The sequence below is a fragment of the Crocuta crocuta genome, unplaced genomic scaffold (genome assembly GCF_008692635.1).
Source record: "Crocuta crocuta isolate KB4526 unplaced genomic scaffold, BGI_CrCroc_1.0 scaffold36, whole genome shotgun sequence".
NCBI classification, from domain to species: Eukaryota; Metazoa; Chordata; class Mammalia; order Carnivora; family Hyaenidae; genus Crocuta; species Crocuta crocuta.
Window position 1 is genome coordinate 23,248,355 of NW_027532203.1, and position 14,523 is coordinate 23,262,877.

A 14,523-nucleotide genomic window follows, 5' to 3' on the forward strand; every position below is an offset into this window, starting at 1 on the left:
TTGAGTGGTATGGTAAAGAATAAAGACTGACTTATTCCAATAAAATATTTGTGTAATTACTGGCTACAAATATATAATTTTTCTAAGACACCATGTATCCAATAAAAATATGATGCATGGGACATGTGAAATTCTGAATTTTCTAGTAGTCACATCAAAAATATACAAAGAAACGTGAAATTATTTTACAGTTAAACAGTCTCTATTGAGATAATAGTAAGTTTACATGCTGTTTTAAGAAATAATACTGCATTGACTGGCACCTGTGTGGTTAAGCATCTGACTCTTAATTTCAGCTCATCTTATGATCTCATGGTTGTGAGATCAAGCCCTGAATTAGACTCCATGCTGGATATGGAGCCTGCTTAAGATTCTCTCTGTCCCGGGGCGCCTGGGTGGCTCAGTCGGTTAAGCGCCCGACTTCAGCTCAGGGTCATGATCTCACGGTTTGTGGGTTCTAGCCCCTCATCGGGCTCTGTGCTGACTGCCAGCTCAGAGCCTTGAGCCTGTTTCGGATTCTGTGTCTCCCTCTCTCTCTGACCCTCCCCTGCTCACGCTGGCTCTCTGTCTCTCAAAAATAAGTAAAAAACATTAAAAAAAAAAAGATTCTCTCTGTCCTTTCTCTCTCTGCCCCTCCCCTGCTCATGCATGCCTGTGGGTATGTGTGGATGTGCCCTCCCTCTGTCGATAAACAAAAAATGAAGAAAAACAAAAAAAAAATTGCATTGAGAACTCTCTACCCTTTACCCATTTTCCCCACAGATAAGATTTTAATAACCCTTGAGTATAGTATCACAACTGAGATATTAACATTGATGCAGTTCATCAGTCTTATTATTAATTTCCCAGTTTTACTTCTATTCGTGTGTGTGTGTGTGTGTGTGTGTGTGTGTGTGTGTGTATGAAAGAGAGAAAAAGAGAGAGAGAGAGAATTTAGATTTTTTTTAGTTTTGTCACACATCACTTCATATACCCACTACCACAGTCAATATAAAACAGATCACCATCAAGATTCTTCCTACTGACTTTTTACAGCCACAACCATCTTCCCCTACTTCCTGTGTCCCACATTCCTAACCACTTGCAACCACTAATCTATTTTCCATTTCTATAATTTTGCCTGATAAAATTAGTTTTAATGACATTTTATTTATCGTAATATATCTAAACTATGACCATTTCAATGTATAATCAGTATAAAAATATAAATGAGATATCCTATATTCTTTCTATAATCTCTATAAGCCTTTGAAATCTCAAGTGTATTTTATACTTGCAGAGCATATCAATTTACACTAGTGACATTTTTATTATTTGGTAGCCACATGTGTCTCGTGCCTATAGTATTAGCTCAGGCCTCAGGGATAAATGTTTGTCCTTGAGTTGTCCTTCAATGTAGGTTTTAGATTCATGGAAATATAGAAGGCTGGGTGTATTTGACACTTGGATACAACCTGAGTATTTATCATTGAAAGAATGGTGAAGTAAAATATTGTACAACACCTTAGGGAGATATTATGGGTGTGAAAATTGTTTACAAAGAAGACAAAGTAAACTGATGGAGGATGACCAACAATCACATTTGTCCTGGGACTGAAAAGTTTCTTGAGATGTGAGATCTTCATTGCTAATAATCTAATGGGAGCCCTAACTTGATGGGGAAAATTCTAAATATAGTAGAAGTTTCATACGTATGTAAATAATATATACAGTGCATATATGTATATATACATAGATATGTAAACTTTACATTTGTATTATATATATTATAAAGAGAATGACAACACTATTCATTAAAAAGCATCTTAGAAAAAAACCTGTAGATAATCATTTCTTAAAATTCAAGCTGAGGTATAAGAAAACTGAACTTTGCAGAACAGGCATAGAACTGAAGGGAATTTGGGGGTGTCTCGGTTTTTTCATTGTAAAGTTACAAATGGGACCAGATGATCTCTAATATTCCTTCTAGTTCTAAAATTATAAAATAAATAACCCCAAAATTACTGTGAAAAACTCTAGAAGTGATTTCAATACTTATAAAAATGTTCATGGAAGATGTGGGAAGTAAATATTACTTTGAAAGATAGGAGAATTTGGTCTGGGTGAATAGAAGACAAGAAGGTAATCCCAAGCAAATGAGTAGTAGTTAATTTAAATCACATTAACAAAAACAATTGAACTAACATCCTTATAGGGAACACTTAAGGCAAGGAAATTTATGTGTTTTTTTTTTAATTTTATTGATCACCCTTAAAGTATTCCTCACTGTATTAATAACTGAGCCCTTTTCATTTGCCAAAAACATTATAAACAGAAGTTATGAGTTTAAGAGAAATGATCACTTTTATTAAAGTATTCTAGTGTTCTACATTGTATATTATTTAACACTTTTATCTGATATAAACTCTAGGTAATAAATAGCTTGCAATGCTGGTGGGGATGTGCAGAGGGGAAACTTGCCTTTCATCATATCCATTGTAAAAGGCTAATTCTTCTAGTATACCATTATCTGATTAGAACCCATGTTTGCCTCTAAAAAAGGGTCATTGAGACTCATAATCAGAACAAAAGATTCACTGATACATGGACCAGTCACTCTTACTGATTCTATGAATTAATGGTGCTCAGTTACCTCTATGGAAAGGCAAAAATTAAGTAAAATAAAATAATAATAATAAGTCCAGAGAGAGACTTGATCATATAGGTAGGCCCTGAAATCTGAAATCATTTAGATGGATCATTTAAGGGATTCCAGTGGAGGATGAAGAGCAGAATGATGAGCAATGTCCCAGATCAGCAATGAGTTGGAAATGTGCGATAATGAAAAGACTGGCTTCTCTACAAAGTTAGAAATGGAGAGTAGGACCAATTTGAGGAATGTCACAACAATCTGAATCGTTTGGAATTTATCTTTTAGGTAAACAGAAAAACATATATGAAGTGACATGTACAAAGTAGCATTTACCCTGAGGCTAGTTTAATGCTTTGCTTATTTCTCAAAGCAGAAACATTCGTCTCTTCATTATCCATTAAACTTTCAGGAAAAGGTATGCTTATAAAATCAGCCCCTTTGGCCATCATTTTATCCTTGGATGAGAACTTTATATTCAATAAATGCCTCAGTTTTGGAATAAAATGTCTCCATAGACAGGAAGTTTCCACTTCATTTATTTTTCTTACAATATTTTGGCCAACTTGAGCAGTTAAAAGCATCAGGGTATATTTTCAAATACAACATTAAACAATGTATTCTTGACCTTGCAAAGCATAATTGATAACAGGCAACACATACCTAAGTCATAATCATTTACCAAAAAAGTAAATTCAAACACATCTGAAAATTCAATTTAAATATCTCCATTGAAGCCCAGATCACCAATTGCCATTTGAGGCAACAGGTCAGGCTTAGAATTCAGATACCAATAACAAAAAGAACAGAACTGAAATCATACTGTATCTCTACATGTTGGATATCTAAATGAAAACTTAAGTAAAAAATCCATTTGTGAGGATGATCCATCTTTCAACAACACAAATTCAAAAGGTGAAAATGAAAGAGTAGCATGAATTCTCTTATTAAATAAAAGAAAATTCTAATTAAATTCAGAGTAGACAAAATAAAAAATGCATGGCTACTGCTAGATAGAACAACAACAATGGAAGAAATGTCTCTAAAGTTCCATTTGGAAGAGAGTTTCCTTCCAATTTTCTAGAATATCATAGTTCAATGCCTGTATAACCACATATACTCATTCAAGAATTTTGTTAACTCATGCATTCAAAAATGAATTAAACACTATGTTTCAGGCATTGTACAAGGTGTGAGGATACAAGGATATAATAACCATTTACCTGAACTTTGACCAAGGTGTAAATTCTGAATAATTAAATCATACGGTCAGAAGTGTCTAGATTTTTAAAGTTTATTTATTTATTTTGAGAGAGAAAGAGCATGCATACGTGAATGGAGGAGGGGGCCAGAGAGAAAGAGAGAGGAAGAGTGAGAAAATCCCAAGCAGGCTCCACACTCAGTCCAGAGCCCAACATGAAATTCAAACTCATGAACCATGAGATTGTGACTTGAACCAAGATCAAGAGTTGGACGCTTAACCCACTGACCTGCCCAGACACCCATAAATGTCCAGATTTTTAAAAATGTTTTATTTATTTCTGAGAGAGAGAGAGAGAGAGACAGGGCACAAGCAGGGGAGGGACAGAGACAGAGGGGAAGACACAGAATCTGAGCTGTCAGCAGAGAGCCCAGTGCCTGGCTCGAATTCACTGATCACCAAAGTCGGATGCTTAACTGACAGAGCCACCCAGGCGCCCCAGAAGTGTTCATATTTTTAAACAGTAATAGGACATGGATGAGTGAATTGGACTTACATATAATAATGACAACTCTGTCCTTAATCTGCGAAAGAAGCAATAGAAATTTTATTATTTGCTTATCCTGCTACTTACTGGACTAGCTTGAGAAGTAGCTTACAATGAAACCTTTGGGATGTCTACCCAACATTCACATTGTTCCTTTGCAAACTACCCAATTCAACCCATAAAATAGAATCCTGTTGCAGTATGGACAATATGACTGTCATTTTTTGGCCATATCTGATTAGATTGGACAAGGACACCTGACATAGGAAAAGCTAACCTATTAGACAGGCTGAGTCAGTCAGATTCTCTATTCTAGGAATTTCTATTGAGCCTGAGAAACATATCAGTTATCTATGGCAAGAAACTCATGAGAATAGTAGAGTTGAGAATGGAATAGTCATGCTTGGGTTATGGTGACGTATAAGAGCAAATAGTCTACAGGAACAAAGAATAAAAACAAAAGTGACTGAGAAGACATGTTTGTACAAAGCCATATTTCTGCTTCTCAAAATGTCCCCTGGCCTTTAAGACATTGTTAGTTCAAACATAGAAAGAAAGAGTAGTTAAGTCTGCAGTCAGTAAAGAAAGAAAGTCTGGTGCTGAATACTGTTTACATAGTGTTGTTATTACCTGTGACCATTAAATGTTATTAATGAACTTAAGCAGGCTGTGGAAATAATGCTTCTCTAGTTTTTTTTGTTTTTTTTTTTTTTTTTTTAATGAAAAATTTTCCACAAATATTTCTTTAGGATTGAATCTCTTGGTTCACAATACCATTCCTGCTAGATGACAAGGCCATCCTTACCAAAACAAAAGATTTAAAGTTTGTATATGTGTACCACCACAGTAGGACAAGAAGAGAACAAAAATTAACTCATAAGATTTACTCATAAGATTTAAAGTATGTACATTTTGTACCACCACAGTAGGACAAGAAGAGAACAAAAATTTACTCATAAGCAAACATGAACTCTACATTTGAAATACTTCTGTAGTGAAAAAAAAAATAGGTCTTGGCTTTCTATAGAAAGCAGTTGCTCTTAAGGAACTTTGGGGTTCAAAAATCCAGGTGTGTTGAGTTTCCTTCACATGGAGGTATATGGTACCATCTGTTCGAGGACCAAAGAATTCCATCTCAAGCTATTTATTTTCCACTTAAGGATGAATGAGGGAGTGGTTTAAAAGTTTTCTGGGTAGTGTGATGACAGACTAGGTAGTGATTCTAGTTCTTTCTCCGCCTGTGTGTAGAGGTTGATTTTGATGAGCTTGCCAAAGGATATAGACACTTCTCCTCCTCCAAACATCTGTGGGTGATCCATTCCCCCCCAAAATGACAGTATCTGTCTTCTTGCTAGCCGGCTGGAGAGCTAGTGTGCCAGACTCTCACAGCTGTGGGGGCACAGCTGACAATCCATCTTCAAAATGCACCACATGCCAGTTGTTTGGATCAAGGTAGCTTGGAAAAGTCACTTCTTAGGAAGAAAACTTTATCTGTGAGATTTTCTCATAAGAAGTACACTGCTGATTTTCCCTCAACTTCTGCACATATGGGGGGACATCAGAGTGTAAAATAATTATCTTGCCTTTGGGGATTCTTCCTATCAGCTTTTAACAGCATAACTGAGTCACCTGGCTGAGAGCTTTGCTGAGCATTCTCTACCTTAAAGAAAAGCTTCTTAATTTTCCAATGCATGTTGACAGATAGACACTTTGAAAGTTATAGCTATCTTCCATAAAAATTTCCCCCTTTTTGCTTACCAGGAAGAATATTAATTAATAAATAGATGTTTACTTCAGCCAATGAATAGATGCTAGGTATTCATTTAATTTATTAATTGCTATTTCAAATTCTGTAAGGTATTTTGAGGGAAATTCCATATACTAATATGTTTTAAATATTAATGCAAATATGATATACATTCATTTAGCAAAATGTGTCCTAAGGCATCCAACCAAGTAACAGGATATATATATAAAACATATAATACATATAGTCATATAGTGTGTTTATATACAGGCATATTAAAGACACATGTGTACTATGTAACTGTGTAAAAAAATACCATCTTATTAAGTAACATGACTCTAAGTTCCAGTTATATGATTTATCTGAAGGTTTTACATAGATTTGCATGACACTATCTCTGTACCCCCTTTTTTTTGGCATGAGTAAAAGGACGCAGAGGAGCAAAGAGCAGAACTCTGATGTGATTTCATGCCTTTAACTATGGCTGACTTCATAAGATTGACAAATTGGCATTTTCTTCAATTAGCCACTTCTTTGAGGGAATTGATGGATTATACCCAATGAAGGCCAATTACTTCTCCACCCAGCAAATGATCCTCCTTAGAGTGTTTTTGGATTTACCTTGTGAATATGGTTTCTCTGGTTCACATCTTATACTATCTATAAACAGGTCACCAATATCTAGTGCACATTTATTAATAGCATAAAAAATGTATTAAGGCTTGTAATAAAATAAGCATTTTATATTCTGATATAAGTTCTTTTTTAATTGAAATATTCATTATTTGTAAATTAGCATTGTTCCTGGCACACAGTAAGAGTTTAGCAAATGTTTTTGTTTTATTAATTTTATGAGACACCACAATAGCCATATCAGAAAGGTCAAATCTAAATGATTTGCTTTCTCTATATTTGGGAAAATGCTGAGCAGAGGGACTGAGCAAGAGCTGAGTGTGCTCCATACAGCGACCCATCAAATGGCACATAAGAACCTAAAATATTCATGTTGGAGTGTAAATGAGGAAAAAGGCCAGATGCTGGAGGACAAATAGGCTAATTGTTGCTTTCCAGTCGATATGTCTTGATATCATTAGTTCAAGAGATAGAATAAAAAAGAGGCCATTCATAGTAGCTGAATTTAAAAAGTTGCAGTTATTATCCTCACCTAAACAGCAGTATTGCTTCAGTGGTCAAATCTTTAAAAAAATCAATGCCATGTTTTAATATATAAACTCTATTTGTTGCTAATTAAACAATTTTATTTATATTTTATGTTTTGGAGTTTTGACAAGATATCATTTGAAGATTACACAGTTTAAAATATTTGAAAAGCACTAGTATAAAGACTGATATATTTGCAACACAATAACAATTACTGTAGTAGAAATATGTGTGCACAGGATGTGACATTAAAGCAAGGTGTAGGTATACTTCTTTGTGTAATTTAAATTTAAAAACATCTACCTCTGTTTTTACACAGGTCAAGATAATAAAATGTGAATTTAGAAAGATTATCATCTAAACATATATATATATAAAATATGTGGTATATGAATATTTTGATATTAAAGATCAATTGGAAGTGCGGGGCTACTTAGGTAGGTAGGACTTTTGAGATAAGTTCTAGTTGATTTCCTAAGGGCAACAAATATTTGTATTTGTGGATTCATAATTACATCTCAAAACAATTCATACATATTATTTCTTCTGTTCCTCAAAACCCTACAATATGTAGAATATTTATAATGAAATTAATTTTGGATGAGTAAGTACACCTAAAGAAAATATACATTGCTTACCCGAGTTTACAGAGCAAGTTTCTTTCTAAAGACATCTCGAGAAGTCCTAAGGAGCTGGAATGGGGCAGCTGTTTCCCCAGGGACATCTTCCCTTCAGAAATGAAGAGTTCTGCTTTGCCCAACCTGCACTGGCAATGCCTGATTAATGTACTCTTTTTCCCTCTCCAGTCACTTTTCCAGATAACATCTGTCAAAAGCAGCCTTGGACAAAGCTCAGAAGGAAACAAGTGTATGCAAATCTTTTTCTTTGGAGAAGAGAGAGAGGGAGGGGATATGCATGGTTTGGGTATCTCCGTTCTCAGAATGATAACTCTATCTTGATTTTGAGCTCTCCTCAGAACAATGAAGGATAGGATCTAAAAGAAAGCTTTTCCCTCTTAGGCTGACCTACTAAAAGAGTCACTGCAGCTAACTCCCAGTGAAAGGAAAGTGTCCTTTTCCTTTTGACTGATAAGGAATTCACAATATTTTCAGAATAAGCGGTGATTCTTTATTGTCTTCGTTAAGCATATGATAAATGTGTGTAGAGCAATAAGAAGCGGTATAAACAGAAGAGACAGGGCCACAGGGACTTGCTTAAGAGAGGAATGGGCTGCCATTTGAGGAAGGGGGAAAATAGTTACAAAGGACCTTCTCTTCAGAAAATGATCCTGCTTTAGTATGTTGATAAACTTGACTCTAAGAAAAGCTTTTCTAGCAGTTTATTTCTTGTAATCATCTTTGATGGAACAGCTGATCCACATAGTTACCTCAGGTATTATCTAAGTGGAGACTGAATTACTTTTATACTACTACCAAATGTAAAAAATAAAAGAAAAAATACAAGAACTTTATTTGCAACATCATTTTATTTCCTTATGCCTGTTTGGAATAGTAACTACTTATTTTAATCCTGTTTAAACTGCCTTTCCATAAATATACTAAATATAAGACTTAAACACTTAGAAAGAATTGGAAGATGCCATTGAGCAAAGCTGCACTCATTATCTAACCAAATGAAAAGAACTTTGGAAGAAAAAAAATCACAAATGGCAAGACATTGAAGAATCTACTTGTTATCTTTTCCACTCTGGTGATTTTAGACTCCCCCAACAAATTGAAACACCATTTTCCAAACAATAATGTAATACATTTTTTGACATCACAAAAGAATGCTTTTAAGGTACAAAAAATGCATCTCCCTTATGTAATCAAAAACAAAAACCCTATAAATTATAATGCAATGAACAGTCCAATTCCTCTATTGAATGTATTTAAATGATATGTGCTGATTAAGCTCCTGGTCATTTGTGTTAACTGTCTAGTGAAAGCTTTTTGAATCTGGTTTAACCCGTATGAAATGCCCTAGTGATAGGTCTCAAATAAAAAGAGAAAGGGAAATTCATCCTAGGCTTTGCACCCCTATATATTTTAATAAATGTTGCTGCATGTTTTTAATAGATTTATTTCTTACACAGAATGCCAAATGGTTTCTTTTGAATGAAAACTCCCCCCAAAAAATTTACACTTTAAAATGTAAAGCAATTCAACAATATAAGCAGTATTTTCCTGAAGATACATTTTCTGTTTCTTAATAACTGTTCATAGTAACTTCAGCTTTACATAGAAGTAGGCTTTGCCAAAAGTCTTCACAGTATCTTTTTTCCTCCTTTTTCATGCTCTGCATTGCTGAGATCATCTTAAGACTGTCTTGTGCATTCTTACATTAATAGGTTCTACTTCTTTAACATAGTGATTTGTAAGTTGATAGGGACATTTGCTAGATTTTATGAGATTTCTTTATACAGAGAGAAACCCAAAATAAAATAAAGAGAAGACCCCACAATATTATTAGCAGAGATGCACTTAATAACAGTACATTGCAGCAGTCCATGAGGTGACCATTTTTGGGGCATCTTTAAATTAAGATTAAATAAAGAGAGCTGTCAACCAAAAATAATTAAAATAAAATAAAATAAAGAGGACTGCCCATAGATGGTGCATGCGGATTCTACTTGCCAACACTCTGGTTTAAGAAAAAGGAACCGAGGGAGAGCTATCATGTAGATTCCTTCCCATATGCAAAAAATGTAATTGTTTATGGGAAACAAAAATACAGCCAGCTCAATTGATCATAGTTTAATAAGTCTTTTGAAATAGAAAATTTCAAAAGCGGGAGGCACCTTTCAATAATTGATGTATGCTCCCTAGTAAATTGGTAAAGTGAAAATGAGATATACAATTAAAGCAGATATGTAGAAGGAAAAGCAGATGAGGACAATTTAGACCACACTCATGGGCTCCATGACTTGGGACAGATCATTTAATACCCTGGGTCCCATACTTGTGTTGTTTTGTAATATTATCTAACCATGAAGATTTCTTCGAATACTAATCCCACCCTTTCCTGGGAAGCCAAATGAAAACTGAAACCGTTCCTGGAGCTAAGCCTCCATCCCACTGTATGAGTAGGAGTTTCGGGTTGAGAATCTTAGTTCCAACGACATGGAATGATGGTGTTCTCCAAATCAAAAAACCATGCCATAACCTTTCTTTCTCTATGCTAGAAATATTTTGCCCATCTGTAGTTTTTCAGTCTAGGGAATGTGCTGTAAGTCTATCTATTTCAACAATTTAAATGACTTTGAAGCAGGTAAAATCATTTCATTTCCCTTGCTTATTCATTCTTCTGTTCTAATAACTTTTCCTCTACATTGTTTCACCAGTTCCCCAATTCTTCCCAGTTTTGATACCTGAACTTACAAGTTAACTGTGGTACCTATTTAAAAGAAATCCTGGTTTTAGAGGATACTAAAACAGGTCTGTTTTAAGTAGTAGTATTAAAAAGCTACTGTTCTTCTTTAGAAAAGGACTAATAGAACTAAAATACAGCATTTTTTTTAACTAAAACTAGAAGTAGAAGAAAGTAATCAATTGGTGACATTTTGCATATGCTAATGTGCCCTATGCTCCTTCTCCTTTAAATTAATGACTTGCTGATATGCTAATACACAACTAGTACTATTGACTATCATTCATTGAACATGTATGTCTCTGTTAGGAACATGAGCTCTGAAGCCAGACCAGTTGGGTTGGAGTCCTCACTGTGCCACTTAATGGCCTTCAATTATTTATCTTCATTGTGTCTTATGTCCTATTCATACTATGAAGAGGGGATAAAAATAATAATACAGACCTTATAAGTTGTTGGGAATATTTAACACTGTGATACTTGTAATATATTTAGCACTATGCCTGATGCAAAAGTAATATGAATTGTCTTTGTTAATAACTATAATATTATTATATAATCAATATTATTAATGTAAGTAAATATACTAATTATATAATTGATCTTAATAATTATATTATTATTGATTTTTTTGTCATTAGCTACTATTATCAATAACTGTTACTAATGTCTTTCAGGTTTTTTTTAAATTATATGAATTTACCATGTATTATTTATTTTCTGATATTATTTTAACTAATCTTTCCTTGAACCCTCTGAGTTAAATACTATTGAAGTCCTCATTTTAGACATGAGATAATTGAAGCATAAAGAAATTAAGTAAAGTGTGCAAGCTTAAAGAGTAAATGACAAATCTCAGATCTATTCATAAATTCTCCTCTATCTTGCCTTCCTTTGAGTTCTCTCTAGTTAGCCTGCCCCTTATAATAATCCACACTTGCCCCTTACTCTCCACCTAGAATTGTGGACCACATTAGTGAACCTATCTAATTTCCAGAACTATGTCCTTTAATATCTGGCTTACCCAATTTTGCTGGCTCTCAGTCTAAAGGCATAGGAAAAGTAATGTTAAGGTGTCGTTTCTTAGCCCTCTGGGAGGACTTAGGTAGCTCTTTTTTAACTCTTTCAGAAACTCATGCTTGTAAGGGGCCACTACTTATAAATAAATTCTTAAATTCTAGAGTCTTTTCAGAAGATAATGCTACACACACACACACATACACCATACTTCAAGTTCTCATGCTAGACTTTTAGCCTATGTACTAGGCTGTAAGGATAGAAATTTGGGGATGAATATTTGCTTCTGACAGATGATCTATTCCATTCCTGAAAATATTCCACATTCTTGAATATATCTTAAACATGAGATTATATAAAGTAACCACCATAATCCTGATACATAGAAAGCTTTCAAAATAGTTTTTTTCAACTCTTCTTCTTGTTCAATGTCTGAATAAAAATAAACAGCCATAATTCCGCTGATCTTTCAAATTCTATTATTATTTTGTTTTTTATTTTTTTAGTTAGGTGACAACCAATGATCTAACCACTTCTTTCCTTGTTCCTGCCTTGGAAAATATGGGAAGGCCTAGCGTTTCTTGAGGCATGATCACTTCTTGTGTTCTAACAAGTATGTTGTTGTGAATACACATTTCCCTCATTCACACAATATGCTGCTACTGCACGCTGCAGCCCTTTACTCAGTTATGTACAGAGGCCCCTACAATACAGATACTCATTTTTTTTTACTTCAGTGCAACCCCCTTTCCTTTTTCTTTTGTTTGTTTTAGTGATGATAAGATAAACATAAAATTTACCATTTTACACACTTTAAAATACACTATTCAGTGATTTTAAGTACATCACACTGTAGTATAACATCACCACTATCCATATCCAGAACGTGTTCTTCTTTCCAAACTGAAATTCCATAATAATTAAACAATTCCCCATTGTCTCTTCCTTCCGTCATCTTAAAACCGCCATTCTACTTTCTGTCTCTGTGAATTTGACTACTCCAGTTACTATAGAATCACACAGAATTTGTCCTTTTGTGATTGAGTTATTTCACTTAGCATAGTGTCAACTTTATTCATGCCATTGACTATTCTTCATTTTATTCATGTTGTTTAATATATCTATCTAACATTGAATAACATATCATTTTATGTAGATAACACATTTTGTTTGTCCATATATCAGTTGATAGACATTTGGGTTATTTCTCTTTTTTGGCTATTCTTTATGTTTTAAGCATTCATCCATGGAGATTGTGTTAATCATATAAATTCAAAGTTGTGGACTCTCATAAAGATCATTTTCTGGACAGACTTACTCATTCATATATATATATATATGTGTGTATATACATACATATATATGTATATACATATGTATATATATATATATATACACATTCCCTTATGGACAGTTCATCATAATGTTCCTCTTCTATCCTAAAAATAATCATTAGTAATAAAAACAATAAACAAACGAAGTTCAATACCAGTTGAATTACCAGCCTTTTTGAGAAACTCTCTCATTAAAATTTTACAAAAATCCCATGATGTAGATACTAATACTCATGGATACAAATAGTGAGAAAACAAGTGTAAAAAAAAAAGTTAGATATTCAGGCTCATACAGCTAGTGAATATGAGTGTGAAACAATGAAATTATTTAAGCTCCTTTTCGGATCAATAGAACATGATAAAATGACATACCCAGAAGTTTAGTCATACATGAAAATAGATAGGAATGCCAGTCATTTGAAAGAAGTGGCAGGAAGCTCTACAGTATGAAAAACAATGGAGAGGGCTTTATTCCCACCCATTCCACAAACAATTTCTCTGACCTCAATAAGTCACTTGAGCTTTCTGAGCTTCTCTTTATGAAATGATATGTTGAGTCATGTCCTTTTCAAGTTCATTTTGGATCTAAAATTGAACACCATATTTTAATTTTCCCCAGCTCTTTCCTGCTTATGTTAACTATGTTTTAATTGCTTATCCAACATCCGTACGATCTAGCAAAAAGACTTCATGAAAAGTTGTCAAGAAGGAATTTGATGATTCAGTCCATGATTTTTAATAGTACATCGAATCATGAACAATTTGATAGTCTAACAATATGACTATTTAACCAATTGCAACATTAAAAATATATTTTTATCCTTTAGCTAAAAATATAAACAATTACAGTAATTTATGCCAACATATGAGGTATATTTGCTTTTTTCTATTTACAAAATAAGTGACCCTCAGGAGTGTCATTGGTTCCCTGGTAATTCAGCTTGAGCACCCATCTGCTTCAAACTAGTAATCCTCTTATATGTCTGAAATTCTATCAAGAAGAAAAATCCACCCCTCTGAAAAGTGTTCCTACCTTATTCAGCACCAATGTGAATAAAACACAAATGAGAAAATAAGGAAGTTAGAATTATACATGAATGTCAGTTCAGTGCTGATTAAAACCATGGACTCATCTGAAATTTTCTGGTATGAATCATTTTGACTAAAGAATAGACCATCCACCAAAGCATTTGTTTGCTTGCTTCTTATTTCATATGCAGTTTACAACAAGAATCAGAGGGGGGAAATGAAACAAATATCAATGACAATAACATCAACAATTTGCCAGACAGTTCAAGGGGAAAAGCAACTGTAAATAGATTGAAAAGTGCCAGCAAAGAATTTCAATGCACTGGTCCCTCCCTATCTCTCTGATTTCAAGAATGTTCCCTCCAACTTTCTACCACTAAAGCAAAAATAATCCCTTAGGGATTTATGAACACTAATGAAGAAGATAATTTCTAGTTTTTGGAGGGGAATTTGATTTTTCAGATAGATAAGCAGATAGACATAAAATAA